This window comes from Trichogramma pretiosum, unplaced genomic scaffold (genome assembly GCF_000599845.2).
Source record: "Trichogramma pretiosum strain Unisexual culture from Peru unplaced genomic scaffold, Tpre_2.0 scaffold11, whole genome shotgun sequence".
NCBI classification, from domain to species: domain Eukaryota; kingdom Metazoa; phylum Arthropoda; class Insecta; order Hymenoptera; family Trichogrammatidae; genus Trichogramma; species Trichogramma pretiosum.
Window position 1 is genome coordinate 937,535 of NW_019641702.1, and position 25,621 is coordinate 963,155.

Consider the following 25,621-nt stretch of genomic DNA (forward strand, 5'->3'; position numbering starts at 1 on the left):
GAGTATAAACATATATAAGATATAAATTCGACCGATATGAATATCGCAGCTCTCGTTGAAAGGCCGTTGTTACGCCAGTTTGTTTTACTCACACAAATAATAATCCAATTTTATATCATTAGTTTTCGCGCATTTTTTCTTCTTCTCTGCGCACAGCGACATTTGATTGCGTAAATATTTGCACATGCATTCAATATAATATACGATGCAGACACTCGCAGCACCACACGCAGACCAAAGTCTAGGCGTGCAATAAGTACAGCTCGATATTAAGTCGAATACCAGTCGTATATATAATATTTCGCATTCGCAAATGAACAAGAGTAACGCAGCCTGCGGTCGTAATGCATTATACACACACTGTGCAGTGTGTATGTACACATACCGGCCACCAGCACTGCTGCTGCCGCTGCTTACTGCCGCTGCAGTTTATTTATTTTTATGAAATCGAGTATATACCAAGTGTGTAAAACATAATAAATGGCCATGGGGATCCGCGTGTTTTTTTTTTTGCGGTGCCCGACATGTTTTTTCTTCCTCGTCGACGCTTCGAGCTCCTCTTTCGATATGCGTGCAGCGGAGCTTGGCATATATGCAACAAGGGCGGCAGAAGAGGCCTCGTCGGTTCGACTAATCGAATGTCTGCAGTGACGCAGCAACTTTCGTGTGTGAAATTAGCCCAGGCAGAATGAACTGTTAGGCGCTGCACCGACGAGAGAGAGAGAGAGAGAGAGAGAGAAAGCAGTAGCACTGCAGTATGTATGCATAACAGTTTCGGGGGGAGTTATAACACACACACGGGGTCTTTTGTGCGCGCGTAAGACGAAAACTGCACGGGCGACTTCCTTAGGGCTATACAGTCGACCGTCGTCGTCGTCGTCGCCACAGCGCTGAAAGCAACTTAAATTACGTCTCAGCAATCCTGGGCACTTAGCGCGAGGGCTGGGCTTTTCTTGCCGCAGTATATATTGCATGTAGATGGATGGGGGACCGGGGTTGCGCTTATTCAGAGAGCGATAGAGAAGGTAACGAGACCGAGTCTAAATCGCTGCACGAGAAAAGGGAAAGCAAACTTCTTACACCTTATATATTTTAAAAAAAGAGCAGCGGTAACAGCTTGGCCATTTATATACTGCTAATTTTCACTCGCTCTCTAGCGAGCAACACGACTTCAAAATCAATCCGCCTTTATCGAAATAAGCAGGCATACCCAGTCTCGCGAATGTATTGGTAATTACGAAATTAGCTCTCGCTCTTATCACGACCTAACAATAGGCTACACTCTACTATAATATGCGAAAGAAAAAAAGAAATATAAGCAGCCTTCGAGACATTAGCCGATCTATATATGTGTGTGTGTGTGTGTGTGTGTGTGTGTGTGTACGCAAAAGCCGGCCCGAGAGTGTGAATTTTCAATAGCATAGCTGAATGTGTACTCGTGCGCACACATGCACGCAAATAGCATTGGACCAGAGCTATTATGCGCTTGCCCGAGAGAGAAAACGGAGCGATAAGCGGCCTGGGCAAACAATGCTCTTTGAGCCGCTGATACAATTTATATATGTCGCCCACGCGCGTTATGTGTGTGTGTGTGTGTGTTTATATACGTGTGTATCGCACTCCAGCATCGTTTCCCCCGGATTCCTCTCTCTCTCTCTCTCTCTCTCTCTCTCGCTCTCTAGGACTCGCTGTTTTCTGCAAAAGCGATGCGCGCATTATGTATACATACAACAACAGATAGTAAGTCCAAAAGCTCTCAATGCATGAAAGACACATATACTAACGTACATACACGCAGGTACGTACACTTTGAGGAAGTATTGAGCTGCTTTTCTCGTCGCTACGGTATAAAACAAAAAACCTCGCTCGCTCGCTACTGCGCTGCTCTGCTCTGCCGCGTTTACCACCTTCCAGATCTAAGCGTGCTTTGGGTATTTTTTTATATATGCGCGCATTACGCGCCGAAGCTCCTAGAAGGCAAAGTGCTCTCCTTTTGACAATTTGCCTCCTCGTCTCTCTCGCTCTCTTTTTCTTTGGCATTGTTGATATTTGTGCGAGGAAAAGCCGGGGTGTGCGCGCGCGACTCCGCATTGATAATGGGGTAAAAAAAAAAAAGAGAGAAGTGGAAGTTTTATGTAACGAGGAAAAGTGTATACGCAGGGATTACATAGCGCTAAACGCATAAAATGGACCCAGTTACCTACATAAAGAAGCGTACAGTCGCTTTTTCTTCCGCGTCCCCGTTGCGTAATCGTTTTCAAAGAGAGTTGAAAACTACACAAATATAATTTCGGACGCAAATATACCTATCCCCTCCCTCTCCCTTCGGCTTCGCTCTTCTCGGCGCAGCGCAGCTCTGGCCCATTCAAAGCAAGAAAGAGAACACTTTCATGAGTTTTCTCATGGACGAATAAAACGAATTCGCGCTCATGAAGCAGTAACGATTACAAGTTGCTTGAAAGCAGCTAGTAGTACGATGCAGGCAGGCAGACGGGTGGCCAGGCAGCCAGGCCTCTCTTTCTCTCTCTCTCCCACCCTCCCTTTTTTCTCTCTATGGAACATTGGTTGTTGAGAAAAGTAATTCTACAAAGTAGAAAGCTTTAATGGATACTCGAAACTTGCACAATGCAATTCGACCAGCAACAGCGATATAACACACACATAGCGCCTACGTGCAGAGGGCCGGTGGCGCGCGTACCCACACACACTCACACAAATACACGCAAAAAAACGAAAGAAAAGAGTATAGGGTTGCTCACGTCGCTTTCTATTTACGCCGAACAAACACGAAAAATTGTAGATTCAAATTGATCGTAACAGTAGCGGCGCGTGGGACGACGTACGATAGTTGGTCGGCGACGCTATGGCCCTCGCTCGCCTCGTCCGCTCTCTCTGCACTCACACACTCTCTCTCTCTCTCTCCCTCTCTCTCTCTCTCTTTTTTGCCTATGTATTGTCGTTCGTTTGAAGTGCATCGTTGCGAGGGAGCAGATCCTCGCGTGACCTGATGAATTAAAATGAAAAGTTTCGCACGCGTTTAATATCGTCGTTCGCCAGCCGAGCTCTTCAAAATTAAGCGCACGGATTATTTTCTTATGCCTCATACATGTCCTATAACTTGAAACGATTTTTTTTCGACTTTAGAGTATTTTTATCCTCGTGCAATATTCAAATTGAATATTTTTCAAGCTTTTACAAAAAAAATATATATATATATTTACGTCGCACTTTTCAAATCTTCACAAAAGCACTTTCAGCGCGACAACAATGCGAAAAAGTACATAACGTTAAAATTCATACATTTGTAATATGATTTATTTTTTTTTGCCCTGAGAAATGCATTAAAAACCGAGCGATACGTTTGAAAAAAAATTAAATATCATTCGAATGGCATAGGTTTCCAAACAAAACCCTATTAAACGTCCCGTTACGCGTAAGCCAACTCGATTTATTCAGTGAATTTTCCGCGCCGATAGCATTGATGAATAAGTGTCGAGATTACGAGGGTGTGTCGCCTAGTGCTATGCCGCTGCGCCGCCGATGCGTGTGCTTGCAACAACAAAAACGCGCCGTGATGCGCGCGCGAGAGCTTGAGCGAGCATGAGCGAGTGGCAAAAGCCATTTTATTGAACCAATTTCTTAAAAGGCGTCTGCTGCCTGCACTATACTGGCTGAACTCAACGGGCGAACGTCGCTCTTCCTAAGCGAACTCAAAGTTTCCTCGCGTGCTCCGCGCGCACATATAAAAATCAAGCGCGTGATTTAGAGAACATTTTTCAATATATTTGCGGGCGCAAAGTACATATAACCCTCCTCGTCGCTCGCAGAGTTCACGAGCGGAGCCGAGCAGAGCAGCACGAGGTAGCTGCGGCAGCAGCAGAGAGATGCCGCGGTACTTCATAAAGCTTTAGCTGCTCACGCGCGTGCGACACGCGGGGATGGGGAATATATAAATATTTACCCACGTTCTTGTATGTGCTTTCTTCGAACGAGTGAATTGTATATAAGTATATGCGCGCACGTGAATATTTCCGACGGGGGATTTTTTCCACTCATGGAAGAAGAGATTTACTCGTGTTTTTTATTTAAAATACAAAAAAAAAAAAACGAACGAAAAACTTTTTCGTCGGGGAAAGCTCCACTCTCTCGATGAATGTCAATTTTTTTTTTTGACGAATAAAAAGTCCATTAATCAAAAAGATAAACACGGGAAATTTACGATGGAAGCATTTTAATTTTGTCGGATATGTACGCGCACTGCTGTATTATTGCGAAATACATATATTATGCATTAGCATCAAACGTGTGCGAAATTCGCTGAATAATTCGTATCGAGAGCATCTGCACCTCTACAAGAGCGAGAAGCGTAAGAAAAAAGTCTCGAGGAAAATTTCGCCACCAAGCTAGTTCGCCCGTGTGTACGAGAGCGAAGTGTATAATGTATTTCGTTCGGCGCGGCAAATCGACAATCATATTGTGCCGGGGAAAATACACTTCAGCTGCGATGCGAGTTTCCGTTCTCGCGTGAACGAGATACGCGCGCGGCGTGCGGCACGTCGAGGAATTTTATTCTGGCCCCGTGTAAATTACAAAGCCGGGTGTGACAATGACTAATTTGAGCAGCGTGCGACGTACGAGCTCTCTACTCGCAAGCTGCACTGCGCGAGGAATTTAAATTGAGAGATAGGCGGCGGTGACGAGGGAAAAATTGCCTCGTCTCTAATAAGTCTCAATAAAAAAAAAATGCACATGCACACACGAATCAGCACGATCGTCGTCACGCGTAAACCCCCCCATACGATATATACGCATTACGCACGCGTACAAAGCCGAGCACTCGAAATAATTTCGCACCTTTTTAGCTCGAGCAAGTCACTCGAAGAAAGGCCATTTCCTCCGCTCGAGTGAAATGGTCCGCAAAGAAAGCACTCGCACGACTACGACTACGGCGACTCGTAGTAAGCCCTTCTCTCTCCTTCTCTCTCGCTCTCTCTTTTGTTTCACATCAAATCCTTGGTAATCTCTTAAAACACAAACGGTTTTCTCTCATGGGAATAAAGAGAGAGAGAGAGACAGAGAGAAGAAAGGGTACTTGGTCAACGAGAGCTTGTATGTGTATGTGAGCGCGCGCGCACGTAGAAATGCATCTTGGAAATGACCGATAAGAGGGTTTCTCTCTAACCCAGTGCTCTGCCCACTTGACAATGTTGAGGCCTTTTGTGAATGTAACTCGAGTTGGGCAAACTATATATACGTACTCGCTTACACATACTCTTACAAACCACGACATGTATATTCTATACACGATCGCGAGTCGATATTTATATTGTGTGCTCGAGCTCGTGAGTCCCTCGAGGTTTTCGGCTTTGCTGCTCCACATAGCACATACGTGTATATACGTATGCACATTAAGTGGCTATAATATAACGGAAGCTCTTTATGCTTCGATGCTGTGCCGACGCCGCCGCCGCAGACACTGCGCTCATGCATTCCAATCAACGCGCGCAAGAGAAGAGAGAAGAGTCAATTATTGCACGAGTCACGCAAGAGAGCGAAACTCGTTGCTGCTGCTGTTGGTTCTCTCTATAATATGATAAGATTACTAACTCTCGACCAAACCAGGGATATGTCTATAACGGCTTTTTAGCTCGCGGATCGTTTGTTGCCCATGCGTTTTGTTTTCATTTTTTGCTCCTCGTTGTTCATAATACACGCCATATTGCAAATTGGCGGTTTTGGTCGCTTTATTATACGTGCCAGGTTCTGCAAGATCAATGGTGATTTTAGGTTAGAGCTGCAAGGGATAGTGTATTATCTAGGACACGCCTAGTGAAAACCTCCGATAAATGCCTTAGCGCGTTTTTTTTTTTTTTAAGAAATAAAAAAAGGTGCATAGCGTATACCACTGGGGCAAACTTTAAATAATATCACAGTTTCATGGGAAAAACAAGCTGGATACACCTTGTTATTAACTCCGTCCGTTACCCTCTGAAAAAAGTCGAAACTTTCTGAGTCGGAAGGATAAAACAGCGCGAGAGAAAAAAGACAAATAAATACGAGAACGAAGCTGCTGTGCTGCTGCAAGAGCGCAAGAAATGTGTACAGGTGAAAGAAAGAGGAAAGGAGCGAAAACCGTGGCAGCAACAACAACAAAAGTGTATATGCGCACAAGACGAAATAAACAGCGAGAAATTTATATTATATTATACGTATCGCGTATATAGTGTGCGTTGCACCACGGACTTTATTGTGTGCGCGAGCTCGTGATAATAGCCAAGAAGAAAAGGTAGAGAGAAAGAGAGAGAGAGAGAGAGGCAGAGTCAGAGAAAGAGTGAGAGAAGAAGCTGGTGGCTCTGGAAAAGACATACGCGAATCCTGCGAGCCGAGCGCACCCAGAGACGGAATAATAAAAGTTTAGGAGAGTTAAGGTAAAACGTAGACGCGCACGCTTTACCGCACGCGGCAGACATAATTTAAATAAACACTAACTAAACGGAGTCTCATCTAGCGCTACAACTTTATTCCGGACGTTTTGCCCGTCGTCGAGAAGAGAGAAGGCCCTCTTGTTGTTGTTGTTGTTGTTTTTTTCTCCAAGTGGGAGCGCGAGGAGGTAGCTTAACTCTGTTTCTAAGAAACTTTGGTAAATTAAAAAAGTAAGAGAAGTATATTCTCTAATGCCACTGCAGCAGCAGCACAGTGGCAGAGAGAAAATTTTGGAAATCATCGTAAAAATGACTAACCCAAGAATGGCGTATTAAATTCCGCTAACAGCGCGCGAATTATTCCCGCGCTCTGTGCACGGAGGCACAGAGAAAAGAGCATTAGCGAGGAGCCACGATGGAGGTGGCGACAAGCCTCGTGCTATTGCATGCTGAATTCTCGTTTTTCGGTGCCCGTAAAATTAAATTTGGCCCGGGCTCGCGTCCTTAGCCCATTCAGAAGGATATTTTCTCGGAGTCTATTTTGCACCTCTTATCCATGCACGTGGCCTCGTTAGCGCGCTACTGCGCAGCTTGAGAACGAAGCGGCGCAGGAGAGCTACTGCCACATAAGAGAGAAAATTGAATCCTTTTACCAGCTGCGGTATATATAGTTATATCGTTTTTTCCAATGCTGATTGCGTCCCTTGTACAATCGCTACGTAAGTTTGGGAGACACACCTTTTTCTCGTTGTTGTTTTTTTGCACGCGGATAAGCCAGCAGCTTATTTGTTCTAGACTCGGCGCGAGCATAAAAATGATACGTTTTTTAAACGAGCAATGCGCAGCAGTAGCAGCCAATCAGCATGAGTACTTTTGGATTTACGCGACGATAATGCGACTGTTCATGCCAGCGTACAGTAGATAGGTACATATAGGTATACACGCGAACGAGTTCATAATTCAGATTTTATTTTATAGACGTCGCGGCGCACCGCAACGATACTTTATCTCGCTCGAAGAGAAGCGACTGGTGCTCGCAAGCGCGCGCGCGTATTATTTCCCCAGAGAAGAGCCCGGCGTCATTTGGCGCTGTGTGGCCCTTTTTTTCGTGTACTACATACTCCGGTGAGCAGTCGAATTACGACGCATAATACCGCATGCGTGAAATGGCGCTTTTTTCCAAAAGCATATTACACCCCGCGAGAGAGCTTGCGATTATTCATCGTGAACTTCTCGGCATGAAAGCAAAAAATGCGTTTTCTTTAACGCAAAAATCAGCTTTGCGTCTAGGCTACCGCCACTCTTCTCTTACTCCTCCTCCTCCTTTTTTCCCTCTCGGTATAATCTTTTTGAATCTTGGTAATCTCTACGGCAATCGCGTCGCGAGGATTTTCCATTGCTGCGTCGTGGAAATTAACGAAGGTTTGCATACAGCCGTATATATATTGTAAGCGCGCACAGTACTTTTCGCGTTGAATCGCGCGCACAGAAAAGAGAGAGGATGAGAAAAAAAGACAAACCAAAACACGAACAAGGAGTTGAGCTAGCAGCAGTATAGCAGCAGCTTTTCCACTGGCTGTGATAAAAGGTCCATCGGTATTTACAAACTCGTCGTATAGTTGCGATGCATGCGAACGCGCGCGTGTGTTTTAGTACACAATACACGTACCCTATATCACTAATGACTTTTTCACTCTTAGCCAAACAATCGGCCAACAAGTAGTTCAAAAAAATATTTACGATTTTTTCTTCCCCCACTGTACTCCTTTTTTTTTCTTCATTTTTTTCTGCTCTCGTTCGCTCTTTGGGCTTTACACGCGTTTACGAGAGATGATTAATAGCTCTCGAACGTGTGCGAGTGCGGGAGTTGGCCGCTTTCAATTTGCGCAGTCGATATGCGTTCAACTTTGAACCGAGTGCGGGAGAGAGAAAGAGAGGATGCAGCCAACGTTTTGTTTCATAATTGACCTATAATTTGTCCGTTGTAAATTGCTTTCGAATCGAGTTAATAAAATTTCGATGCGCAAGTCGAGCGGATATTTAATTGAATTCAACGCAAGCGTCCAACGCGCGCGCGGCACCGTATAAATCTTGGGAGGCGCAGAAATTCCTTTAAGAATGCGATCGCTGCAGCGTGTTTTGTTGCAGACACGCTCGGCCATTAACGAAAATTAAACTATACAAACACGTGCGTTACGCTACATCGGTAAATCAATAGTAATAAAAATCACACAATGGCTCATCTCGAACGAGCTCGAGATAATACGCTACACTCGATCATTTCAAGCGAAACCTGATCGCAGAGAGGGGGGAAGCTATGAGCGTGGCAATTATTGCGCGTGCATAGCGCCGAGTCTCGATAATCTTAGCCTCGTCTTCGAATTCCGCTGCAGCAGCATCATCTCGATATATATAATACATCGTGTACATAAACCCACTTCTGGCGCTCCGAACGAGATATCTGCACAAAAAAGAGCCAAGCGATACATGGATACGGGGGGCAACACACAGCGCAAAAAAAAGGGAAAATAAAAAACAGGAGTGGCGCGCTCACGAAAGGGCGCTTGTGTATAGAGTGAGAAATCAATTATCGATGCTCGCGTCGACGAGCGCCATCGTAATATATATCCTGCGCGCGCGATATGAGGGAAAATAAAAAGTTTCAGAGGGTATATACATAAGCGACGACGACGAGACACATATAATATCATATACACAAGCACACGAGAGGGAAAAAAAATTTCGGGATGAGAAACGTGGGCTTTTTTCGGCGGCTGAACGGTAATCATCAAGTCTTCGCATCGTATCTTCTCTCTGCTGGCTTCTTCCAACACTTTTTTTTGCTTTACTTATTCTTCCACGGCTCGAGGCGCGATTTCTTTTAAAATCCCTGCCTTTTTGGCATATAGAACACACAGAGTATACACCTGAGCTCTGTATTATATGCCCAATCACACAGTCGAGTTGTCGAATTTTAGAAAATACAAATACGCGCACGCACGCATGCGCTGCGTGAGAATAATCGAGTTTTTTTTCGTCTCTTTTGCGTCTTCGCCGAAAGAGATTAGCAGGATACGTAGGGAATTATTGCGTAAAGCGTATACAGATTGTGTCAATTGTGTGCGAGGAAGCGTGCGTGCTTCTGCTTGACTTTTTCCTCTCTGCCGAGGTGTGTCTTATACTATGTGCGAAAAATAAAAAGAGATCGCTTTACGCAAAGCGCGACGTTTTTCCTGTACACTCGTCGTATTATGTTACGCGCGTTTCAAGTCATTCAACGTCCGACTATTTTTTTATGAATTATTTATTATTTACGAGTATCCCCTCCTCTCATTAAATAAATCTATAAAACGCGTTGCGTCCATGGATTTCGATACACCCCAAAGGATTAGCGCGATTTTTATTGCAAGGATTTTTCCTTATCGACTCGGAACAATGCGAGAAAGCGGTCGAATACAGATTTATGATTTTATTTCTCTCTTATCCTGCCGACCAACGGCTAGAACGATATCGGTGGCCCCCGTGCGGTGCGCGGTACGCGCGAATCAACAAAGACAATTGCTACACATTATTGCTTCAGCGTTGCAGAAATAACAACAAAAAATACTTATCTGCGTAGCTCCAGCTGAGTATAAAAGACAACGTACACGTATGGTGAAACATTACACTATGGTGAATTATATATTTATGAGCTCGTCTTCTCTTTCTCTCTTTCCGCGGAATACTTAAAATAATTTTTGTCGCTCTCGAGGCGCGCTTATATTTGCAGTAATCGAAACGGAATTTATGCCCGCGCGCGCATATCCTAAGAAATTTTTTACTGAATACTCTGTATAATTTATTCCAATCCTATTTACTATAAAATATATAAATGCCGATGGCCTTATGGCGAAGCGGTGTTAAAGGCGAACACATTTCTGCGCTGTTTATTTGCGGGAAGGATTAATATAAGTAAGAAAAGGTTGCGGCGCAAAGATTGCTCTTGCTACGCGGAAAATCGTATAAATTACGCGCGGCTCGCGCGATTTAAAGAACGAGAGGTATGCGCGGAGAGGATGACCACCGGGCCCGTTCGATTGAAAAAAATGACGTATATTTTTCGATTGTAAAGTTGCGGATGTGCCATAAAAAAAGAATTCATCATATCGCGCGGATTCGCGCGTGCAAAGATATAGAGAGAGAAACGAATGATTATATGATTTATAACCGCGTAGCCGCGGTGTGTACGATACTACTTCCTCTCTCGCTGCTATACGATGTTCGCGTTAATGCATGTGGCTTACAAGCCGATTTTTTTTTCTTTCTCTATTCCACGAGCGGCCGTGCTGTATGCTCTACTAGCGCTTAATCCATTTACGGCGCGCACGCAACAAACCACGAGCCCAGTTAATCGAAATCCGTGCACGTGTCATCGTTGAATTTACATTAAACACTTTTGGCTTTGAATTAGTAAGCGCGTATTTATGTTACATTTTTTCGAAAGATCTATATGCTTAGGATAACCGAACCAATAAATGAGTAGATGGATTATCTTTTTTTTCAAATCATTATAACAATTATTTTATAATATATGGCCGATTCTCTGTGAAATCGAATGGCCAAAAAAATTTTTTTTCTGCAAATATGAAAAACTTGCTGTTCCCGATGTCAGAAATGTCCCCAAATTTTATTAGAATTTTTGGGACCATATATCACTCTTTTTCAGGGGCCCGAAGTTGGCCATTTCAGGGTTTTTTTGAAATTCATGAAAAATCACAAATATTAAAATAATTCCTGGATTAAAGTAGAATGATTCAAAAGTAAAAGTGCCCAGCAACTTTTTTGTTGGAAATTGTCCAAATTTTCAGAAAAAAAATATGCCAAAGTGATTGGAACAATCTAGGTAAATCTAAAGCAAAAAAATTGCAAAAAAAACATAAAACAAGAAATCTACTCGAGTTCGAACCGGACTTTCATTTCCTAAACTATGTAAAAAGCTTCCCAAAGATGTCAACTAATGCCTGATAAAGTTTTGTAATGGGCCTTAAAGTTTAACTCAATGTAGACAACAATGTGTGGTGAAAAATGTGCAAAAAAGGTCAAAAATGGGCCTAAAATGCCTAAAATCACCAAAAACAGCCATTTTCAGTCCTTTTTAGCACGTTTTTCGCCATTCATTATTGTCTACATTGAGTTAAACTTTAAGACCCATTACAAAACTTTATCAGGCAGTAGTTGACATCTTTGGGAAGCTTTTTACATAGTTTAGGAAATGAAAGTCCGGTTCGAACTCGAGTAGATTTCTTGTTTTATGTTTTTTTTGCAGTTTTTTTGCTTTATATTTACCTAGATTGTTCCAATCACTTTGGCATATTTTTTTTCTAAAAATTTGGACAATTTCCAACAAAAAAGTTGCTGGGCACTTTTACTTTTGAATCATTCTACTTTATTCCAGGAATTATTTTAATATTTGTGATTTTTCATGAATTTCAAAAAAACCCTAAAATGGCCAACTTCGGGCCCCTGAAAAAGAGTGATAGATGGTCCCAAAAATTCTAATAAAATTTGGGGACATTTCTGACATCGGGAACAGCAAGTTTTTCATATTTGCAGAAAAAAAAATTTTTTGGCCATTCGATTTCACAGAGAATCGGCCATATATTCAATGGTTATAGCTATGTTCTTTAACGACAGTACAAGGTATCTTGAGTTAATAAAAAATTTACGATCATCGAATATTATCCAACGCACAAAGCATCTTGTTCGCGCACAAACACACATACGCGCGTAAACAAGGACATATAGCAGCATCACGAGAGACTGGGGTAAATTTAATGTATTCAGGGAGATTTGAGTGACATCATCTCATAGGACAACGCAAGCATAAAGTCGCCGCTTCGATGTCGTCGTCGTCGTCGTAGTCTGCGTCGGAAGGTTCATCGAAGCCTGTATTCACTGTCACATCGAGGATCGGCTGCTGCGCGGTGCACGCAATACATACACATAATGAATACGTACACAGTCCACAAGGATATCGTGTATTATGGACAGATTCTGCGGTATTTGCGTTCGGCTGACTCGCTCTCTCTCTCTCTCTCTCTCTCTCTCACTCTATATATCCCTCTTGCCTTTTATGAATTTATAACCACCTGTCGACCTGCCTGGTGCAACCCCTGTGAGCGCGAATGCTTATGTTTAACACTGTGCAGCACATGTATACGTATACACGCACACTTAGACAGGGCGATCCCCTACTATTATCGAGTCATCGTTTCTCGCGTTGTGTCGAGCTGCTGTTGTCGTCGTCTTTGCGTTAGCGCGCAATGTAATATTTACCCTTGCCGCATGCTGTATATATGGCCGATTCTCTATGAAAGGGAATAGTGGAAAAATGTGTTTTCCGCTGACATGAAATACTCGTGTTTGATGTCATGCGTGTCCCGAAATACTATTAACATTTTCGGAGCTGTCTATCACTTTTTTTCAAAGGTCAACAGTTGGCATATTTCCGAAATTTATAGTTTTTGTTAATTTTCAAAGGGGTGATATAATGTTCCAAAAATTCGAATAAAATTGGGGGAAATGTACGACATCGGAAACAAAAAAACTTTTTATACCAAAAGGAAAAATTTTTGGCCATATGATTTCATAAAGAGTCGGTCATATACACGGTCGAGAGTCATCCGCAGATTCCTTTGTGTCGCGTGTCTGTATATCTGTCGGAGGTTGCGCAACGAGTGGTAAATACACTCTTCGGGGGACGCATATATCGTATCGCGTGGTGGCTTCCGTCGCATCTTTACCTATTCTCATTGAATTTATTACGTGATTTTTTTGTTTCCTTCCTCGACCGCATCATCAATTTTTTCCGATAGCAGCAGCAGCTTCTTCGTTTCTAATTTGTTCAGGGCAAAAACGATTGAACGTAATACACGTGTATAATAGTACAAACAGCCGTGATGATTGTTGTAAATTGCTCAAACTCCCAGAAAAATATGCGCGCGAATCAATCCAAGTACATATATTCAAGGAAGTCATGGTAATTCGGTTGAAATTCAATTTCCGCCACGCGACGAAGATTGGCGTACATAAGTTTCAAGACGGCCGCCACCGCGCGATCTATGCTATATATATTACTGTACGTAAACATAGAAAGTTCTGATAATAGCGTCGATTGACGCGCGTTTTAGAGATATATAACTGCAGAAATTTAATTTAACGACCCATTGAATTCTTATTATTGCTATCTGGGACAATTAATTGTCCGTATGAATTATAAAGATCTCAAACTGCGCGGCGACGTAATAATGTGATTGTGTAAGTGTCAATGGAAATCCGATGTCTGGAAAAATAAAAATTTCCGCTCCCTGATGAATTTAATCAAAAGTACCATTTCATCTGCAGGCGAATATATTACCTAACTCTCGAGCTAGCAGCTCGACGGCGGCGTCGGTAGCACCTTCGTCACATAGCAGACAATTTCACGCTATCTCAGTCAGACATTATGGCCAAAAAACTTTTTCCTCTTTCTCTCTCGCTCTCTTTTGGTTCTCTTACTGCCTCGCTCCTCGTCGTCCTTTTTTTTCTCTCTTGCGCATGCCTTGCCAAGGCTCCTCGAGTATCACGTAAACAGCTCTGATATATTTCACTCGAGTCATAGACTCTCGCTAGCACACCCTCCGTATCAGCACGAAGATAGAGAGGCGAATTCGATACAAATGCCAGCAACAGAGCGGCGGCGGCGGCCGCCACAGCGCTTCTTGCCCTGTGGAAATGGATATATATCTATAGGACGCGCGGGCAACTTATCGCTCTCTACGTGTTCGTGTTACACATCCACCACGGCATATATAAAACGCACAAATGGACGATTCGTCCATGGATACGAGCGACATGAATTAATTCTCTTCGCTTCGTCATTTCTTTACTTCGCGAATCAATCCACTTCACGCACATATTTCGTAGAAAATAAAACGCTCGTGAGAAAAGTCAACAAATCGATTCCGCCTAAATGACACCTTTTTTTTCGGTCGTTTATTCATTTTTTTTTTGTTAACGCTCGAGCGCGAGAGTTATTGTTACGATTCGGGAAAAGTAATATGCAGCAGATAGCGAGAAGAAAAAAGGCCATATGTGATAGTGGAAAAACGACGCCATTTGTCGTTTGATATTATTTTAATGAATGGGGCATAACGTCACATGTCTGTAGGTGCAAGTAGGAAGAACAAGAACACTTGACTACACTGTGCTACGAGCAACTGATAAAAAATATTCCTGGTATACTTGTTAGTTTGTTTGTTTGTTTTGTTTTTTTTTTCCATTCTCTTCAAATAACTTTCATTACAACACACAGTAAGTAATCCCAAAATTCAATGAAAATTAAAACATATAATACACTCGAAACGAAAATAAAGCTTGAATACGATCATCATCATCGGAGGTGGTGTGCTACAGCACAGCCTCTTGAATCAGCATCATCATCGTCATTATTCTCTCTCTCTCGTCGCGGAGCACTGTAGCGTGCAGTCAATCAATACTTTTATGTATACTCGTCACGCTCGCAATATATATACAGCAATGGCTGCTCTTGTCATTTTCTCTATCTCTCTCTCGCTCACACTCACGTTTATATACACGTGTAAACAAACACATCGAAAGAGAAGCTGCAGGAATAGCACGACGAGAGTAACAAAACGTTTGCGCACGGTGCGCTTCGTGTATTCCGTAATATGCGCCATTTACGAGCCCTATTTATATGCAATATATATACCCTCGTGCAGTTGCGTCTCTCTTTCTCTGTCCTGGAGCATCTCCCCGTCATTGCTATACACATCTTTTCTATAATATACGTATATAGCAGCGGCAGCAGCAGCAGCTACAGCAGAAACAGAATTGCAAGAGCAATGAATCAACGGAAAAGACCGTAGGACCCGGCGCTTCTTGCTTGCTTGCTGCTGCTATCGAGCTCGCGCGCATTTTTTTTCCTTCTTCTTTTTAACGGCAATTTCGTTCATAATAGCCCGCAACAACTGTAAGTTTTCTACTTCTGACTTGAAGACACACACACAGACACGCGTATATACTACATACACATACACGAGCTAAACGACTTTATTTCTCTTGTAAAGAGCGCGCCTGCATGCTATATTGCAGGAGGCAGGACAGCGCGCGCGGCAGCGGCGGCATCGAGCAAAATATATCGCGGACGATTTTGCTTGTCTCGCGAGTAGCGCGCGAGAAGGAAAGAGAAGAAGAGTCTCGCCTCTCTACTTGCCTCCAGCGGCTAAAACGATCAATAATGTATATGAGAGAGGAGAGAGAGCGAGAGAGAAAAGAGACCAGCGGGAGATGAATAGTTTCATAAACTGCTGTCTCGTGTAATCCCGCTGTTACTGCGCAGTCCGGCTCGCGTTATCGATGTCACTCATCTCAAAACTTCTCGCGCGCGCGTCCGCATAGCTCCTTTTTTTTCTTCGACGTTATGCAATTGCGTCGAAAAACCACGAACAGAACGGAGGCTGCTGTTTGGCGCGCGACGCTCGTGGCTGTATAATGTTCCTCATTGAAATTCGATTTTGAAGCGCGCGCGCGCGTATACGTGTATAATAAGCGTGAAACTAAATTTCACGCCGTATTAATCTTGCGTATCAGCGGACGACGCAATGTGATCCCTTTCGATCCACTGCAGATTATATTTGAGTCACACGCATACAGCACGAGCTCTCGCGCGTGTGCGGCGGCGGCGAGATCGCAAACTCGCGAGTGCATAAAATGCCACGGGGCAATTAATATGTATATACGAGCTCTCGCCATCGTGGGTATGTGTATACGCGCGGCACACGCATATATATAGAAAGCGCGCGACCCGATCTATAGGAGGTACCGGGGTAAATGCATTCAATGTGTCCAACAGCCTCGTCGTACATCGCGTACATAATTTTAATTAAGAATGTCAGCAGTTATCGGCAAAGCCTCGCAGCTCCTAATTTTATCGATAATTAATTAACACTCTCGCGCTTAGGCAGCAGCGCAGCGGCGCTTTTCGTTGCTCCGAAGCTCCACTCCCCAATATATAGATATAGAGTGCAGAGGTGACTGAGCAACTTTTGCGAAATCGCCCCGTGACTTTTTCCTGTTTTTTTTCTCCCTATTTTTCACGGTACCGTATATGAGACAAACACACCGGTACAACTCCGAAACGTTTGATGAAATTCAGCTGTACACAGAAAGTACGATATAGGTATATGTGCACTTGGAAGGCTCGGCCGCTTATAGCGCATATACTCGGGACTCGGGCGGGTTTTTTTGGCTGGCATCCCGTGTAGTCGCAGCAGCAGCGGTAGCCAGGAAAGAGAACTTTTGCCTTATATATCTAGTTTTACACGAGCAATCGATATTCAACCGCCACCTCTATAAATATATATCCACCTTTGCTGCTGCTGCTGCTGCTGCAGCGCAATCCTCCGTGTATAAAAAAGCCTTTTTTAAGGCTTTTCTTTGAATTTCGGGAAAAAGGAGCGCACGAAGACGAGAAACGACGACGCTCGCGTTATTACACTTGGCCGCGCGTATAGCGCTCTGCTCGGTATTAAGCCGGTCTAAGGATTAAAACATAACTCGCGCGACTTCTCTCGTTGTGTTATGTATATAGGTATATTTATACGCGGTTTTAATTGCCCCGCGGCATTTTGAAAGAGCAAAAGAGAAATTACAAGTCTTTTTTCTTTCATTCGCGTAAACAAGCCTGATTTTCAGGTGAAAAAGGTACGGACTTAATGAGCGACTGCTTGTTTATTATTATTTCCCTCTCTCGTCAACTACGTAGTGGTTGCACGTGTATATACGATATATATATGAAATATTATTTATGTATGTAAATAATCGAAAGAAGCCGTTCGCCCCAGCGAGCATTAGGTATATTATATGCGGTGCGGTGGTGGCAGCGGTAGCGTAGATATGTATAACCGAGCCGTCAGGATATTAAATAACGACGATTGTCAACTAATGCACACCGAAGCAGCAGCAGAAGCAGCAGCGACAACAACAACGACGTCGAGATATATAGAGAGAGTGAATGAGCGAGTTCAATGCTGCTTCTTAATGCAAAACTGTCAGAAATATACATGGGAATTAGAACTGACAAACCACACACGTATAACACACATTCGCGTCCATATTCACACACACAACTGCATCTAGACGTCTGACGCTTTAAATACGTTATATACACGCACGAGCGAATAAACTTTATCCCTGCGTCTAAATCGTTGCGTGTATTTATGCGTCTGTATCGCGTACATGATCCAACTGGAGTACAAGTAAATGACGTATTACGCGATGTATGCAACGTTTTCACCACAATGGTCCAAATTCTGTTAACGCGAGTGCATGTAGCAATGCTGCGTATGCACGCACAACAAGTAGAACGAAACTATCAACGGACTCGTGGAACTTTTGCGCGCGGACGCGAGAAGATAAACGAGATGGTGAGAAAAACGAGTGGCAGAATAAAAAAACGAGTATTCACATATATGAACGAGGCGCGGACAAAGACGTTTTTGAGACGACGAGAGCACGCGGCATTAGAAGTTGAATGTTATCAGCGCCGGCCGTCGTCTCGCCGACTACCGAACTGACCCGTTCCGAAATAAAAGCACGTGAGCCGCGTTTGAAATATCAAGTCGAGACATTCGCTGACCTCACCAACGATTCGTGTGCCTGTTATAATACCACGAGCTCAAATAACGTCTTAATGAGTCTAATATGTATTGGCGCACACGGCACATACATAAATTAACATCCATAAGTCGAACTTACTTGTCTCTCTTTATAATTTCTGCGTTCGAAATCGTCGTACGTTACAACACGGGAGGCTACTGTTGGTCCAAGCGCTGGGCACAATGCACTCTCGTGTGCAAGACGTGATGCTGCGCCGCCGCTGCTAAATACGTGCCTCGACACACTGGCTGCCTATTATCCACTTGCGAACGATACATACGTATATACGTATATATACGTGTGCGATTTACTGCAACCGTATCACTGCACTGTTACTGTAATACCACACATGTAATGATAAACACACTGTTGCATATAGCCGCCGCGACACAGGACGAATAGAACTGGCTCTTTATCACTCGACTCTACTGCTCCGACTGTGTTTTATGCGTATGCACACGCACACTGTGAGTAGTCGTGCCGGTAGCCGGGCTATATTTATCAATTATTCAGAGCTGCACAAGAAGCTGCACAGAAACACACACGCGCGCAAGCACCGGAGAACTGTGTCATTGATGTCAACGATGCACAGTCTGTCACTGTCAGCTAGGACCGAAAAAATTGTTAACGAAAGCACAACGACAACTCGGCTTGCGAGACACACCCAGTGCACGGTGTGCCGTCTCTCAAACTTCCTCTCGATTTTACTCTTGGAGAGGCGAGGACAGCATCCAACAGAAAAAAACAAAATTCACACAAAAAATAATTGACGACCGAAGAATAATTGGAAAAACGACGCGACACTGTTTACTTACTCGCGGGACAACACCGTTGCAGTGTTTGTGTGTATACAAACAAACGTCTTGTCGCGCGCGCGAGATGACTCTCGGCAGTTATTACATGCGTTTAAATATACACGGTATAATACGCGTGTGTGCGTGTGTGTTACGGTGTACGTGACGTAGGGGGCGACGTTTGCCACACGACGGCTGCGTGCCGACTGACTGTCCGGTTGAACCGCCGAGTTTCGCGCGCGGGTTACATGCCGCTGCCGCCGCCGCCACCGTACAACACATTCGCGCACGCACAGTATAGATATAGCTGCGTAGTATAGGTGGCTGCTACACAGCAGCAGCAGCAGTAGTCGCGCGCGCCTCTCCCTTCCCCGTTGCCAACTTCGGAGTCTACCTATAGCGGCTTATACCGTGCGCAAATATATCTATAGTTATACCTTTGCAGTTTATAGTTTATACCTATCGTCCGTGTGCGGCGCGTGCCGAACACTCTGCGCTGCTGCCACCGCCGCTGCCGTCGCTGCCGCTGCTGCTGCTGCTGCTGGGGAGAGATGCTGCGCTGCTGCTGCTGCTGCTGCTGCACCAGCAGTGCATACACCGTATTATGTCAAGGCGCGTGCGCGCCAAAAGAAGATATATAAAAACAGAGTGTATAAAGCGGGCTACGGCAGCGCACATGTCTACTTTAGAATTATATAACTATATCTGTATCATTTTCCTGCGCGATATGCAGCAGTCGATCGCCTCTCATCTTTATATACTTGTTCTATTGTGCGTTTGCTTATGCGTGGCGCCAATATGCAGAGGACGATGATCTTTTACGTTACATATAGGGACAGAGACGTCGCGTCAGGTTTGTTGTTTTCCTTCTTCATTGCCAACGGCTCGATACAAACGCTATAACGTTTTGTGTAGCTCGTGTCATATACAGATGACGATCGACGACTCCGGAGTTCAACGATCCATCATTCGAAATTAATGGATAATAACGTCGGGGTTAGAACGGCGTGTATTCGAGGCTGTGAAAAAAAAATCAATGTCCAATTTCGGCGGGAAGGGGGAGGGCAAACGTCGAACGCAAAAATAGGCGCGTAACGGTACATTTGAGTGTCTGTATAAGCCGATTAGCTGCATGTCGCCTCTAATATAGGATTGGTTATATACGTTTAACGCGGTTTTCTGTGTGTATACGCGCGGTTTATGTATATCGCGCACATCATAATACGCACTGTGTACGCGATATATAGGCCAATATTCTAAAGAGACACATCAATCCCGAGCCTACACATATAACATACATACGCCAAGTTCAACTGACAGTTAGTGCGTATGTACGTATAGATGAATATGTATATGGCAGTTTTGACGAATTTCGGGGATTACGTACGCGTCATCGCAAGGCTAAATCTTTGACGTTTCGCGATTGGGATGCGAATAATTTTCGAGCTCTTTGCAAAAAAAAAAAAACAGAACTGAAAACGAAATCTCGCAATATTCCGAAAAAAAGTAACTTTATACCGTTAAAGGATTCAACGAAAATGTACGCACGTGTATATGTGCATGATATACTCGTCTTACGCATCGGTTGAATATGTTTTCAACCCACTCGCGCACAACAAACAAGAAAAAGATGAGGCAAAAGAGAACGAGAGAAATCAGAAACCTCGAGAGTAGCGCATAATAATCGTTTTTGGTTCGTCCTCGTGTCCCTTGCTAGCTCGCATTTACTCACACAAATACGTATACGCGCGGTGTGATGATAATAATATGTAAAATGCGTTTGCGCGTGTATGTTTTGTGTTGCAGAGCACACACGACTTACGACACCTTCATTAGTGCAAGAGCGCAACGACGATGACGGCGAAAAAGCAACCCGAAAAAGTGTATACAGAAAAAAAGAAATAACGCTGACGTCGACGCGGTGGTATATGATATACCTCTCTCTACCAGCGTGGCCAAAAAATTATGGGGATGTCGCTTCTGCTTGTCAAGCCAGACCCGTGTCTTTTATTTCTCTTTTCCATCTCCTCTTCTTTTTTTTTTTTGGGTTGGCCTTTCCACCTAGACGATGATGCATTACGTTGTACGGTGAAGCCCTTGGAGAGGACTACGTTATATGCTTGCCTGGGATGTACGTGTGTACTTTGCGCACTCTCTCTCTCTCTCTCTCTATGCACCCCACCCGATGTCAGCCGTGATACAGATATTTAAAGGTAAGTGCTGTGTTTACAGTAAATGCGGTGACGAGCGACCTATGCGCGCCTTGTCGAAAATGATCTTGAATAATGGATCGTGCAGCAATTTTTTTTTCGTTTTATTTTAGCGAATTTTAGTAGCAAACTCCCAAGTTATTTTGAATAGGTAACGTGGATCAACGAAAAATCTCCATCTCTCTCGCAAAAGTTTGCACTAATTACATTTTTTTATCAAAACTAAATATCTGTATATTTTTTGGAATATAATCCCAACTTTACACGTAATGGTATTTTCTCTGCTTGAGCGAGATAGATACATTACTGCTTGATGTAGAGTTTGGTGTAAATCCAGATGCGGTACGTGTATGTAAGTTCTACAAGTAACCAACAACTCGTATATGCTTATTATACTGTGCATCCGTACCAGTACGGTTCTTGAAATAAGCAGAATAAAAATGATATTTTACATACTGTTAGTTTAAGCGTTTTATAAAATTACATCCAAACTCGTACTTTGAAGCTAAACTTCCATTGTTCCTCCGAAAAGTAACGTAAAGTAGAGCAAAGGAATGGATAAAATTCATCAATTTTTCAAACGTTTGAAAATGACTCGATTACACGAGTTACATTCATCATCGATTATTCGTTCATCTAACTGTTGTTAGATATTTACGCGTAAAAAAATTAATGTACAGCAAATCTTTTACACTTGAGTAGGACAAGATCGCGACGAGGATAATAATTCGAAGAAACTATACAAATCAGTAACCTTTCCACGGCGTAGGCTTAATATGTATATAATATCGAAAAAAAAGAAAAAGTTCGCGAGTATCAAATATTAACCGGAAGAAAGGATTCGTTATGGATGATCCGAGTTTGCGGGAGAATCGAAGGCTCAAAACCTCGTACATATTACGGATTTTGACGTTTTTGAATACATTAATGCCTCATAAGAGGTTTATTAATATGTTATGATTGGTATGTGAACACTTGTATACCCACCGTGATGTATACGTGCGTAATTTATGTATTCGTGTCCTTCGACCTGTTCGCATGGTCTCGTCAACACATGTAATGTAACGATTGCACGCAGTTGTGCACTATATTTACGCATCCAATCCAACGATCGATTTATCATTTTGTCACGAATTTTATCTACTTTGACAGCCTTTACCTATATTTACTTTACGTAAACGAACACTTTCTCTCGATAGCAGGAAGATGTTTCGAATTAGTGTTACGAAACAAGTACAAAACAGTCTTTTGCTTTTGAAAATTAGAGCAAGTTTGTTGTGTCACTATCAGAACTCTGGAAAGTAAATAACAATCCTATTATCAGAAACAAGAGTTTCCGTGACTAATTTTCGTCTTATATATTTCATCATAATCATAACCTTTATCAAATTTTGAACTTCTCAAGTACAAAAAACATTTATAAAACCATTATCTCCACTTTTAATTCTCGCTAAATAAAATCCGATCGTTAGTGCGTCCCTACGACACAGAGTCGTGTCCAAAGCCGTCGGGGCAGAAGCAAACATTTGCCGAGCGCGCGATGCACTATAGCGTTTGATTTCGCACCAGCTAACCTGATTGTGTCCCAGCAGTAGACGCGACGACTGTTGCCCGATTTTGTCGTTCGGCTCGACCGCAAGGTAAGCCTAATCCAGTCGGAGGCCTGCGTCAATACAATTCCCGACGTTTCGGTTTTGTTTCCCCCGAAGATTGATGCTTTGCGAAAGCCAACGAAATTTCAACGGAACTTTGAAGAAAAAAAGAGAAACGAGAGGAGAAAAAATGGCCCGTCCGTGCATATAATTAAGACATTTACCGACCGCGGCCGTGTAAAACATACAAGTGTTTTGTTTTTAATAAATAGCCACCTATGTTTAGGCTAATTTGCCAAATTGATAAGACGCACATCGGTATATATGTGTCGATGTTAAATTCTACGTCTTTAATCATTGCCTTATTAGCGCGCGTCGGTGAGTTCTCAAAATTTCAAAGATATGCAGAACACAAGAGCGTCTCTGTATCTCGAACTCATCTTCGAGCATATATACAAGAAAAAAAAATAAAATTATACTTAATACCGGTTTGACTTAACGACTTCATAATCATCTATGCGTGTTTTTATACGTACGAGTCCATTTTTCAAATTATACTTGCAACGAGGCGCCCGACGCACAACAAAATTTCGCGACCGAAACTCGATGATCGTTTCGTCCTCGGCGTCGATTATAACATTATTTGTTAACCATTATCGTTCGAGATAAAGCAATATCAATTTTTCACGTGCCCGCGCCTTTTTTTTTCCTGCGTATCACGACGATTATTCATCAAAGTCCTTTTTTTATTGTTGTTACCGGGATCCACACGCCGCCTTCGTCGCCTGATACTATAAAAATACCTTTTTAACAGATGTTATTTTTATTCATCGCACGGGGTCCTGTCCGCCGCATAATATCCTTGCGTTGTGTTTTTGTTGATGATTCTCCAAACGGAGCATAAATCATAATTCGTACGGCAGATTATTGGAATGTCATAACTCGTCCGTATTTAAGTGTGCTTCTCGGGTCGAAAAACGAGAGCCTGTGTTTACGTACGGGCCTGTTAGCCATATAAGTCTATTAAAATTTACAAGGCCCGCAGTCAAAAATCGATACGTGCCAAAAATAAAAATTTTCACGTCCAAAGTTAACGAGCCCGAGTAAAACGAAGAGCGAAGAAATTAAAGATCATTGCAGTTGACACTTAGAGGTACATTACACGGTCGAGCGAAAACCGAGACTCACGCATCGCGCGCGGAGGCAGGAAACAGCGACAGATGGGCACGCGCTTCTCGAGAGAGAAGCCTAATATACATTTAAACTCGCTCTCTCCCTTCTCGATGCGTATATTATAACGTGTGTGTACGTCGCGCCCGGGCCCGGTCCATTTTACGCAGTCGATTACATTTTTTTCGACTTTTCAATAGAGTTGGCCCGATGCGTCGAAAGGGGGGGAGGGATGGGTGTCGAAGCGTATGCTTTTTGTTCTCGAGAGCGCGGCACCCGAGTCGCGGTCGTATAGAACAATGATACCGCGCGTGAATAATATTTCGGGGTATTTAATTGTGCCTGCGGTTTCGACGAGAGAACGAACAAAAAAAAAATACGTTGAAATTTTTTATTTAAACGCGTGGCCGGTTAAAGCTGCTGCTGCTGCTGCTGTCGTCGCTTTTATGTGCGCAGATAAAATTCTATCGATAACGAGAAACTGGGAAAACGAACAAAAAGAGAGAAAAAATTTCTCAACACGAGCAGATAAAGATCCGAAAGAGGTAAAACATAATATCGACTGCAGCTGTTGGCCTGCGCGCAGCCGAGTAATGCAACTGCTACGTAATATATGTGCTTGTGTAAATTCATCGTATGTATGAGTATAAGTAATAGAGTGGGTGTGAAAAACACTACATAAATCGTAAATGTCCCCGATCGCGCGCTGTGGACATCGGAAAAGGCATCGGGCGAGAGAGAGAGAGAGAGAGATCCCAGCTCTCACGCGTCCGCTGCGTTTCCGCATAAATTATGCGGCTTGTTATTGTTTTCCCATCTCGCTGCGCTCCGAGAATTAACAGCGTACTTTCGTCACACACACACACACACACAGGCGCAACCGGTTCGCATCGATAATAAATGAGCAATTTTTTTTTTTAATCGATCTATCGACGGGAAATAAAATTTCGCCTTGATTACGAACTCGCGCGCGAGAAGATTTTCGTCCCGTGCGTGCGAGCAAGTATAACGATGGTGAAGAGGAGCGCTAGGAAACTTTTTCCACGCTGCTCTGCTGCACGCCTGGAGAAGTTTGATCGGAACTCCTGGCGAAATCCGCTTATATACGGATCGCAGAATAAACATGCCCGGGTCTATAAAGCCTCGCGTTCGCTCGCTCTTAAGTCTAATATTTGCGAGCCGATGCTTTTGCGCCGAGTTAAAATAATTTGCATAAATAAACGCGCTTTCAAATAAACAGCCGCGCACTGGCGTGTGCGAGCTAGAGGTGCGAGGCTAGTGAGCGAATATTATATACACATAAATAGATACTTGACTTGTGGAATAGCCATTAGAACGTTTCGTATATACTCGCGGCCCCCACCATGTACGAGAACGGGGGTGTCGGTAATTAATAAAGTTTCGGTTATGACCGCGTCTACCGAACTGTGTGTAATGCACGAGTGGCCCGCACGATATGCGTGACCCAACGAGATTAGAGTGATTACAACGCGGGGTACGATGATCGTTTACAGCACGGGACAGGCCGAGAGGTGCGAGAGGCTCACGGTGATCGTTGGGTATTATGGATTGCGTACTACGACGCGACGATCGTTGCTATTTTTTATTTTCGCCGATGGCGCAGCCAAATGCCGCATACGTGTATGCGAGAGGCGGCCAGACTACTGCCGCCATCCGACCTCCTGCGGGGGGCATTTTTCTGCGAAATGTATTGTTGTTGTTATTATTATTACTAT

The 25,621-nt window shown here is 43.5% G+C and overlaps 1 protein-coding gene across 1 annotated transcript in view; it reads right to left on the reverse strand.

Moving 5' to 3' along the window:
• LOC111694436 overlaps nucleotides 1-19,091 on the reverse strand; it is a 131,129-nt gene extending 112,038 nt beyond the window's left edge. Inside the window, exon 1 of the mRNA XM_023462632.1 lies at nucleotides 18,219-19,091. The gene's annotated coding sequence lies outside the window, so the exon portion shown is untranslated. The remainder of the gene's footprint in view (nucleotides 1-18,218) is intronic.
• Between the last annotated feature and the right edge of the window lie 6,530 nt (nucleotides 19,092-25,621).